Raw genomic sequence first — 12,200 nt, 5'->3', positions numbered from 1 at the left:
ATGCGTGCGCGCGGGAGTGCTGTCGTAGATGCTCACGTTTTTATTTATTTATTTATTTTTTTTAATTTAAATTCATAATTGATATTTTAATTTAAACGAAAACTTTTATTATTTTTTTTTATTGGTTGTCTTAAGTTGTTTAGTAGACTATTATACAAGGCGTTTACGATGTTAATTCTTAGGTACAGAAAGAATGAGTAGAAAAAAAAGACACGCCCATATTTACGCTGGAATTAATGTCATTATTTATGTTTTCTTTCTTACTTTTTTTATATTATTATTATTTTTTTTACTTCTTTTTAAACTCTTTTTGTTATGAAGTAGCCTTTCAAGCAATCGACCTTGGATCTCAGGTATTTTCCCACACTTGAACAACGCCCGGTGAGGAAAGCCACTATTAAAAGAAATGAATAGTTTTTTTAACTTGTTATCTTTACGCATGTAAATGATTTAATCAACTGGAACGACAAATATTATTATTATTATTAGATTGTATTAATAAAAAAGAAATATAGTCAATAAATTCCATATAGGTATGTTAATTCTTATTCATTAACTTTTACATTGTAAATCGTGTAGACTTTAGATTTCTTCGTGTTTTAGTTGGATAGTGTGTGTTTTTTATGTATGTATGTATGTATGTGTGTTTGTATAAATGGAAAGGAAATGGGCGGATTAAATTATCTGTTAATCTGTATAAATAAAATTAGGGCTATTTTTTTTTTTTTTTTGCTGTTTCTAAGAAAAAAAAATGTTTATAACAAGCATATTCTATTAGGGTCATATAATGCATTTGTTAACGGATAGTTTTTTTTTGTTTCTTTTTATTGTATCTCGAAAGTAATCTGACTTTAAAAGCTATCATATGTTATTATAATTGTATAAATAATGTTGATCAAGATAAATAATAATAGTTAAGTTAGTAAATATTATTTTTATATTTATAAATGAATAGGTTTTATAGAAAAATATTGTTTCTGATTTTCAAATTATTATGATTTTTTCAAGAGTGAAATTTTAGTAAATTGAAAAAATTCGTTTATAAGTAAAGTAAGACTATTTAAATCTAAAACTAAATACCCATTTTGGCTGTTAAACAATTATCATGAGCGGGTAAAACTTATACTTAATAAATAAATTAAAAAATGATAAAAAAGGAAAAGTAATAACCATTCCCTCGTGTTAACGTTATACAGCGTCAATGCTAAGAAATTTATATTAAATATCATCAAGTTTGATTTGTTTTAAAACATTACATTTTTTAGTAATACTGAATTGGATTCAAATTTATTTGCGAAAAATGAATAAAACAATAATAAATATATTTTTTTAAAGTTTTACGTTTATTTTTTTCTTCAATAAAAAATTATTTCAGACTCTTTCTTGCTTTTTAATTCATTTTAATTTCATAAATAAACACCTCTTTTGTTGTATTTTATAGACTATTTTTTTTTTTTTTTTAATTTTATTATATATAGATTAAACATTATTAATTGTTTGCTTTTCTTTTGCATCTGTAGATCTAGAACGTAGAATAATGATAATGTTCATGAAGTAGATAGTAAACGATTGGCACAAATAAACAATTTAGATAATATACAAAAAAAATTGAAAAAGTGGATAAAAAATAAAGTGGCAGACAATACTTCATTCCATTTCTAATCAATTTTTTTTTGTCAAGTGATTGATATAAATAAATGTCCGTGAAAAGAGCGTATATTCTAATAAAAGTTTGTTTTTTTTTTAATTATAAATACGCAGTACATTTCAAAAAGAACGAACCGATTTCATACAAATTTTACATACTATTCAAATATGTTTTCACGTATCAAGTTATAAATGTTCTATATACTGTCCACCTGCTACTGGGATAACATCAAGACATCCAGACAATCTTCTATTAGAGAAGTTACTGCAGTTGTGACCCTGGTTTTCAGCTCATCCTTATCAGCAGGTAATGGTAGAACATGAACACTTTATTTCATACATTCCCAACAAGAAAATGTCATAAGGTATAATACTGGGGATCTCGGAGGCTTGAGGATCGTATAATACCAAATCTTGGACTCTCTTACCCCTACACCAACATCGATGCGTCAACCGACAAACTCGGTTGTGCTGACATGGCGGGGCCACATCTTGCTGAAAAATGAATCAGTCAGTCTTCATTTACTTATGGAAAAAGCCAGTCCTGCAGCATTTCAAGGTACTGTGTTTCATACAAAATATAAAGGACCATAAAGTTTTATAAACAGAGAACCTCCTAAAATATATATACACTTATGTTAATCGCGCTCCTGCTTTATAATCGCGTGCGGATTCTCAAGTCACTATATGCAGACATTGTAAGGATTAAACGGCGGCATGACTAAGACCAAATAATGAGGCGCTTTTCCTTTGTTTTGGGGAAGACCTGGGTTGGGACAGCTCTGTCCAGGAAGGGTGGGCCACTTAGGTGTCCCGCTGCCGGTGATTGGACAGGGACTTCCTTAGTGTTCCGATCGAACTTCGATGAGGGGGCAAAGAAAGACCGTTGTCCCGGTGGGGGATACCTTTGGGGTTTTTAATTTGAGGCTTGGCGTCAAGACCAGGTCCCCCGATGGGGGATCTCTACGAGGTCCCCTCATTAGAGGCATGGCGATTAATTAAAGACCGAGTCCCGACCGTCTGGGGGAACGTCAGTTCTCGACTAGGCAGTTTGAGGCGATGGCACCCCCTGGAGCTGTGTTCATGCTTGGTTTCGGGTCTGGCTCCAGGGGGGGGGGATAAAAACTGATGAACTCAAAAAAAAAAAAAAGTTGGAACAATGACGTTTTCTTATCTGCGGTATTTATTGTTAGGAATATTAAATCAACTTAAAAAAAATATTAAAATATTGAAACCAAGTTTAATTAACGAAATTTAACTTCGTTAAATTTTACTCAGATTTATCATTAGATTTCTGAGGGAATTTCAACAACACCGGGTAAAGTAAGTTTATAAAAAGTTATTAAAAAAAAAATATTAATTAAATCTTTTTCTCTTTTATTAACATTTTAGGATTTTTATTGTTAAATAATTTTAATTTATGAAAATAAATTAATCTAATCTTATTTTTAGATGATACCATTAAATTACTATTAGAATTGTTGCTTTACAACCGTAAAATTAATTCTTTTTTTAATAAAACAGAATAAAATACATAATGTAGGCCAAACAAAATTACTAAGAATCCTTTTTAAGGATAAAGTGGTGTTTGTAAAGTTGGTTTGTATATACAGCATGTATAGTTAGTAGATGTTTTGAAACAAGATATGAATTGTTTTCAGAGGGAATTCTTTCTTTATTTTTTTTACCACGGTTGAATAAGTCTTGACGAATAAAATATGGTAGACGTGAAATAACACTGAAGAAAAGTTTCGTTTCTAAATCTTGGAGGAAAAAGAAATAAATAAAAAATATATATATATAGTAAAAAATATTCAGAAGTAGAATAACAGAAATATTTTTCCTCGTAATGTTTTGTATACTGTGATATACTATTGTTATTATTATTAGATACGTATATTTTCCAATATTTATGGTTTGAAAACGAAATATTTCTAAATATTTAATTCTGTATACATACTTACAATGAAATACGGTTACCGTATATTTTCTTAATAATGTTATTATAAGTTTGTAAGGCTTTTCTCTCTTTTTCTTGCTTGAAAGTTTTTAACAAATAAAATACATTTTTTCTGTTGAAAATAATGTTTGGATTTAATATTAAAAAAACTACTTTTAAATTCTAATGATTATAAAATATTTAACTGTCAGAAACGCTACAATAAATGGTTGCAATAAAAAGCGCAGGGAAACCCTACGGTTAAACTGGTAAAAAGCTCTTTTCTTTTTAATATTAAAAAGTTATCAAATTTGTTAACCAGTTCCTTTTATTTTAAATAAAGGGTGCGTTACCTGTATGACAGTTGTAATAGGTATAGGTCTTGATACTTATATCAAATTGTAAAATTTTATTTACTGTTACAAATATCTCCGTGTATTATACGTATGTTAGATCCTAGACAGAACTATCAAAGTTTATTAGGTATGTTAGAGTTAGGGATTATACGATCAGTAGTTACTCTTCCTATCTGATGCATACATTGTTCAGAGTACCACAAAGTTCCTTTCTATGATACAACATACAGGGTAACACTGTATGCCATTAAGTTGTTTTGAATTATTAACCCAGAATTTTTTTTATTATTCTTTGAAGTGGTAAAGGGGGAATATTTAGCTCTGAAAACCTTTTCCTGGTCAGCTTATGAAGAGATCATGAACAGGATTCTTTAAACAGAGCTACTTAGTTGATTAAAAGGACGTCCTGATTGTTTAAAATCAGGACGTCCTTAAGATCCTTAGAAAAAGGATTTTTTCACTTTCCAAGTATACGGTAGTAGGAGCTTCAAAATGCTGATCGAATCTAATTTTTGTGTATTCATGTTTATCATTTGCGTTTGTTCGCTCATATATTCAAACACTGGCAAGAAATCTTTCTTCAGTTGAAACTCTTGTTTTTCTACCATTTTATCTTAGCACTGCAAAAATCAAAATTCTACTGAACCCATTAAAATAACAAATTTTAACAAATCTGACGCTTTTTTGAGTTTTGAAAGCAGCTGATTAACCTTTACAATCATACAAACAATGTTGGGATATATTTTTACCAACCTGTATGTTATATCATGGAAAGGGACTTTTTGGCCATTCTATAAGTTAATAATTGAATCGATAACCAAAAAAAATTGTGTACAATAGAATTAATATTACCTTATCCAGTAATGGCGAACAGACGATAATATAGTTTTAAAAGCAACTAAAATTTCAAGTTTTTATATTACATAATTAGTATTTTACAAAAAATTTTTCTAGCTAAAAATCAACAATTAAAAAAGAAAATTTGAAGGAAATATTAAAAATATATTGATAAAAAAATTTTCTTTTTTCCAAAATTTTGAAAACTTTTTTATAAAAAAATCGTAAAATTATGTGACAAATACAGTCACCCAGTACGATAAATTAAAATTCTTTATTGTTATTATTCAGTAGTTGTTGCTAATAATAAATTCATTTAAAAATAAAGTAGAAAATCTAAATAATAATTATAAATATTCGTAACTAAATTAAGTTTCAGTAATAACTAACTGCTGATTTCAAGGTCATTAATTTGCCTGTTTTGTGATAAAAAAAAAATAATAAAAAATGTATATTTTTTACTTCCCTTTTAGAAAAAAAAGTGAGTTAGTTTTCCGATTTGATTATTAGTATTGATGTGGTATTTTTTATCTGTAACCTATTTTTTTATTATTATTGTTTATAAAATAAATATCATCATAAAATTTATATGAAATTTCGTCTACTTTTTTACCTGTGAATAAATAATTTTTATTTATTCTGTTTATAGATATGAAATAATATTCCTTTAATATTAATTAAAATGTAAAATGAACTTGCGCAGAAAAAGTCAGCATGTCAGAAAATGGGATTAAATCAGTAATAGTGATCAACTAATTGTGATGATGATGGGGAGAGGGTCAGAAAATATATTTTATATTATTTTTTGTTGGATAAACCAAACGATTGAGTTCAGGTTTGTTTAATTATTGGTGTAGATATTTTCTCATTATTTAACTGTTATTTGTTACCATTAAGTTGAATGGTAAATTTACCGTTCAGTTTTTATTTTTATTATTCTTTTTTTAGTATTTTAACAGAAGTTATGTTCGATTGATCTTATTTGAGAACAAGATGTTTTAAATTAGCTGAAACATTTTCAAGAAAATTAGCATCCTATGCAGGCTAGTAGACCGTTTTTTTTTTTTTTTTTTTTTTTTTTGTTTTTTTTTTTGTTATAGATGAGTCTGAGAAATGCTATTTACGCACCCCCCATAAATGGGGAGTGTCGGACTCGCCTATGTGTACCCGCACCCTACGGACTAAAACTTCTATCTCTCCGTTTCTCCTCCTCCAGGGTCGGTCTTGCAGTTTAAGCATTGCACTGGCCCAAGAGGTGCCTTTAAGGTCCAGGGGTCCAGAGTCCCCGTGCTTCATCACCGTCGCCCATCCGCACAAGTGCAGACGCACGACGGCTCCACAGGGGGCTGTCCTTCGCCCCTTCACCTTCAAGTCACTTTCTTCGCCGGAGTCTCAGGTCTTTTATATGGAACTGTGATTCCTTGCTGGATGATCTTCAGTCCCCTTACTGATCTGGATCCTAAATCAAGCTCTATCCCATTCTCAAGCTTCTCTCGCTTTAGTTTTCAGGATACTTGTTGCTAGGTGTACTACCTTCTCCCATTCCGCTCTTCCTGTCAACATGTATGGAACTGTTTCTTCCGGAGAAAGTCAGCTTAACCGACATCTTGTCTGACCTGTGCCAGGTTTACCAGCCTGGCACAGGAAAAAGTGAAGTTTGGATAGTTTTCTCTTATAGTTATTCACTGGGCATAATATACTGTTGAACATTAATATGCAAAGGTAAAAGCATAATTAGAGCAAAACTCAAAAGTTCAATCAATATTTTCTTCTTATTTATCTATGTGACGACTGGCTCTGTAATGTTCGTTATTATTCTTAGAGTGCATCTTTAACAGAAGCCTAATTTATTTTGGGTACTTTTACATTATTTATATTCTTTATATAATAAAAAAATGCAAAACAAGTTAACATTTATACCATGTTTAATCGAACATAGATTTTTCTAAGAATGCCAGTCACTCTTTGTTCCTCTCCACAGGTGGGATATAACTTAAGGAAAAAAGTGTTGACTCAATTTATTGAAGCGTGTGAAGAGAAGAGATATTAAATTCAGAATCATGCTGACGAAAGACAGAGTTATCACTTGCCCACGGAAGTAAGAATTTCATGAATATATTTATTTTAATTAATAATCAGCATACTGGAACGATAGGAACTAAGTTCCTTCATTCTGTTTATTTTCACATTCAAGTAAGTTTATTTTAACTTTCTCGTGATTTATAAACTTATTTTTCATTTTCAATAAATAAAAGGAAACACAAAAAATATATATATGCAGATTATAATGATAGAAGTAGAATAAGAGAAGTACAATCTTGAGAAAAATTCTAGGACCAATAAAAATAGGTAGAAATTTAGGAAAATATCATATTCCATCAGAAAAAGAAAAGCTAAATTCTTCGGCCGCCTTATGGGAATGAATGATAACAGAATCACAAAACTAATTTTTGGCCACCTTTACAACAGAACAGAAATTAATGAATCTCATTGGTTCAATAAGACCTAAATGAAATGAAAATAATGAAGTAATGGGACAAAATTGAAATAACTGGTGTAAGATTTCAAGAGTTTCCAAGAGAAGGCGGACAAAGAAACCAGCAACTTCTGTTCAGAAGAGAGTAGGCAAAAATAAAGCGAAAGAAAGATCTATTGGAAAACCCAGAAAGAAAACGCCCAAAAGAAAGAAAGACGAATGAAAAATATTGCTTCACACGCCACAATATTTTAATAGATTTGTTATCCATAGTACAATATATAAAGTATAGTACTTACTTGAAAATTACAGTTTGATTTACATACGCGTAAAATTAAAAGTAGTATATCTACCGCGTTGACAGCTTTTTAAAGATTTTTCTATAATTGGAAATTTCTAACTTCAATGCCTATAGTTTGTAATAATGTACATTAAATTATATTTAAGATTAAATGTCTTTATAAGGATGATATAAAATTAAGCAGTAATTCATTTGATATAAATTAGTATCGGGTATGGTAAAACCAAAAACATATTTAATATCTGGAGTATTAATATTAGATTCCAAGAAATTTCCGATGTTTTTAGCTCGCCCAATACTGCACTTGATATACGCAGAAGGTTAGTAAATACTTGCTGTCGAATCTAGCATCGATAACTATACCAGGTATATAATATTTTCTTAATAGAATTCTTTTATCATAATTTTTTTTCTTTTATGAGATAGAAGTACGTAAATTTAATAGTAAAACAGAAAGATTGTATGTTAATAATAGCGGAAAAACCTGTTCCAATAAATCATTCTATAAAAGATAGGTTTTTGTATACATATTAGTTATTATGAGCTATAATTTTTCAGCGTAATTTTATTCAAAAATATTTTTTAATGAACAGACGACTTATATTTTAATTTGAGTTACATAGGCGTAATATATGGTAATACAGTAAATTACATTTAATCATAAAATCTTTTGTTCTAAATTTGTTTTCAGCTTTATTGTAAATATCTTTAATAAACGTAAATTAATAAAAATATTTTAATCTTAATTAACGAAAACTAAGTTTTACACTCCAGTTATTTTACTTTTTCATTTAAATTTACTCATTTAAATTGCTTAGATTGTAGCCTGTTTAAGTAGTAACAATCTAATAAAAAGCCTTTTGTATTTAATGGAATTATTTAGGGTACTACATGGCAAAGATCCAAATGTATCTTTGGTTTTAACTTTTCGCTTATGTATATTTAGTCTGTAATATATAGGCTCTATTATATATTTTTACTTGTAAATAAAATATGTTATATAGTATTTTTAATTGCATAGCTGTTCCTTTTTTTGTTTTATGAAGTCTTTATTAGAGTTTGTCAAACACTATTTCAAATTTATGATCGCGCGCGCGCACACACACACACATATACATATATATATATATATATATATACATTCATACCCACATATATATATGTGATCACGGGAGTAACTGTATCAAACATTTTCAAATTTGCAAAGGTGACTTGGTAAATTACACAGTAGACTTTATGACGTTAAAACTTGAGCTCGGGTTCCCAAAAGTCCCAAAGCACCATATAAAGGTATAATAACGGGATCAGAGGGTATAATAATATATTGGTTGGGCAGAAATTAATTAAAATTCAAAAATAAAGGTTTCAACCGATCTCCCTAGCGGAGTGGTAACACCAAGGTCTTTTATCCGCAGGTCCCGAGTTTGAAACCCGTTTAGATATGGAATTTTTCATACGCTACAAAGTTCTATTCTCATATTCCCACTTACAAGCTTCATTGTAAACTTTTGAGGTGAATAATTCATCAGTTCATTTTTCTTACAAATTTGTAATAATAAAACCTGGAGAAAATTTCACAATTTTGACTGAGACCTTTATTTTTTAAACACTTTGTAATGAAATCTGTAAAAAAACATACGTTCTTACATCTCGTGGTTTGTAGCTCAAAGCTAGATGGAAAAAATCATCAGGATTATAATCGGGAAGTATTCGCTTTACTACTGGACCGATTGAAGCACCCTTCAATCGGCATGTATTTTTAGTCCAACAACGACTTAAAACATACACATCTCGCTAAAAAGAGAGTACTCTTTCATCAGGATAATGCTTCTGAATACAGTTCTCGAGTTACGAAAAACTCCATGGCCTACGTTTCGAAATACTATATGCGCCGTATTCGCCAGGTTTGGCTCCCAGCGATTACTTCCTCTTCCCAAACCTGAATAATTGCCTCATTGGATGAGTTTCACTTCAAATGATGAAGTCAAAGCTGAGTCAAGTACTAATTTTGTGGAGGTTGATAAATCGTTATATTGAGGGTATTAAAAAAAATTTTTTGGAAGTCGATGATCTAATGTATCGAATTTTAAGGTTGAAAATAAAAACAAAATTGTGAAAAATGTTGTGTTTTCTTTGTCAGACTTAGAACCTTGAAAATGTCTCTTATATGATTTTTTGTCAAAATTATATGAATATTTAATAAAAGCTTCGCTTTGATATTTTTTTAAAAGTATATATTCTACCGTGGAATACTATAATTAAGTAGTTTTCCTTAATAGAGGAGTTTCGCATATATTATTACACACGTTCGTATCTTTTGTCTTTTTCTTAATTATTCAGTTACCAAGATAGATAGAATCTGATACATGAGATTTAGAACATAAATTTTGTAGAGTATGAAAAAACATTCTATTTTGATAGGAATTCGAATCTGGGATCTTCCGGATGAAAGGACAAAAGGATTAGTTATTTAATTATTATAAATGTTTGTTATACTTCTTTGTTTTCCTTTTACTTTAATTTCAGTTAAGGATTATTATCAATTTTCTTTTTAATACACTTATACCATAGCCGGTCGGTAATTACTGTTGTATACTTAAGACTCTATTTTAATTACCCTAATTTATATTTTTTTTAAATATTGCGTATTCATTTTTATTTATTTATTGTAATGTTACTCTTATTCGATGTAAATATTGTTATTTTTTTAATTCATTATTTATTATTTTTGTATGTAAAGCGTTATTAATTTTTTATTATAAACCCCCGTTAATTATTATTTTTAATTAAAATGAAGCTTAATAGTAATTTATTCTTTGAGATTATACTTAAGTATTTTTAAAAAAAGGAACATTAAAGAAACTTAATTTTTAATATTAAATGAATAAATTTAAAATTAAAAAAAAAAAATGGTTGAACTTTTTTATTTTGAGTTTCGTTTTTGTTTTTAATAAATAATAAATTATAAAGTTTTAAAAGTAATTTATCATGTTTCTAAACAAAACAAAAAAAAAAGTTTTAAAATTGAGTAATAAATATTTTACGATATTTAATTTTTAATTAAGTTTATTTTCTTCTCTATGTTCTTTTTATGTTAATAAATATTTTTCATCTTAATTTTTTTTTTAATTTTATTATTATTTTTTTACCTAACTGTACATTTAAAATCAGTTTTAATTTTCTCAGACTGTACTTTGAAACTGACTTTTAATTGACTTTTTAATTACTCGTTAAAGTTGAGAAAGTATTCTCTTTCCCATTAAAACTTTCCATTCTATCTCGTATTTAAAATTAATTGTATTTATCTTTTCATTTTATTTTTATCAGTATTTATTTATTTTTATATTTTGAATAATATTTGTAATTTGTTTTTTGTATTTCAGGTATGTTTAAAAATATGCTAATTCAATAAGATATGTAAATTCTTCTATAGATTATCCATTGTAAGTATATTCTTTAAATTTATTTTTTTAGTATGTAAAAATGTATAATTTAAATCCAAGTATACAGAATGAATGAACATAAATTATTCAGCGCATTTTAGGGATTAGTAAAAAATGATCTAAGCAAACTAGCGCCCGTTAATTTTTTTCAAAGATTAGTGTAGGTACTAGAGTTACTCATGGACCTTGAATGAACATGCTGGCGCGATATAACGACTGGGGGATCGTCAATTGAACAATGGCTACAGTGCAAGAGAAAACAAGAGCTTACTATGGTTTCATGAAAGCGAATCTGTTATTACTGTAGAATTTTTCATTTACAGTACGACCCTGATCCTCCTAATAAAGACTCTATTAGACGTTGGTGTTGGCAGTTTAAAGATAAAGAAGTGTAGTACACAAAATAAATGCTGGTAAACCTGCCGTCTTCGAGGAAGTTGTGGATCGAGTAATAAACATTTTTCTAAAAAGCCCGGGTAAATCAACTCGTCGTGCGAGTATAGAACCAATATTGCAATCGACAATTGTAAAGGTATTATACAAGCATCTAAAACTTCACGCATACAAAATTCAGTTGGTGCATGCGAGCGAAAATGACGATAAACCACGTCTTTACAATTTTGCCGTAGATATTCTTGAAAAAGTGAACGAAGATAATGCCTTTTTAGAAAAAGTAATCTTTTTTTTTATACCTTTGGTGTTTTTGGTCATGTTAAACGTCATAATTACCGGATTTGGTGTAGCGAGAACCTTCATGTCGTTCAACAGACACATCGTGATAGCTCGAAAATTAACGCTTGGTGTGCGTTGACTGCTTATGAAGTGATCGGATCATTCTTCTTCGCCGAGCCAACGGTTACTAGTGCTAGTTATATATAGACGTGTTACAGGGGTGTGCAGTACTACAAATTGAACATCGACAACCTATCGTTTACTTCCAACTAGATGGCGCACCGTTGCACTGGGATTTAAATATTAGGAACTTATTATATGAACAATTTTCTCAACGTCTGATCGGCCATGATGAACCAATCCTTGGGCACCTCGATCCCCTGACGTTATGCCACTCATTTTCTTTCTTTGAGGATTTGTCAAAGACAAGGTGTACGTAACGAAGGTTGTTAGCGTCGATGAACTAAAAAAAAAAGAGTCGAAGGTGTAATTAATGGAATAACTCCAATATTCTTCGTAATGTGTGGCG

This window comes from Lycorma delicatula, chromosome 4, assembly GCF_047948215.1.
Source record: "Lycorma delicatula isolate Av1 chromosome 4, ASM4794821v1, whole genome shotgun sequence".
Classification (NCBI taxonomy): domain Eukaryota; kingdom Metazoa; phylum Arthropoda; class Insecta; order Hemiptera; family Fulgoridae; genus Lycorma; species Lycorma delicatula.
Note: the sequence above shows the minus strand (reverse complement) of the source record.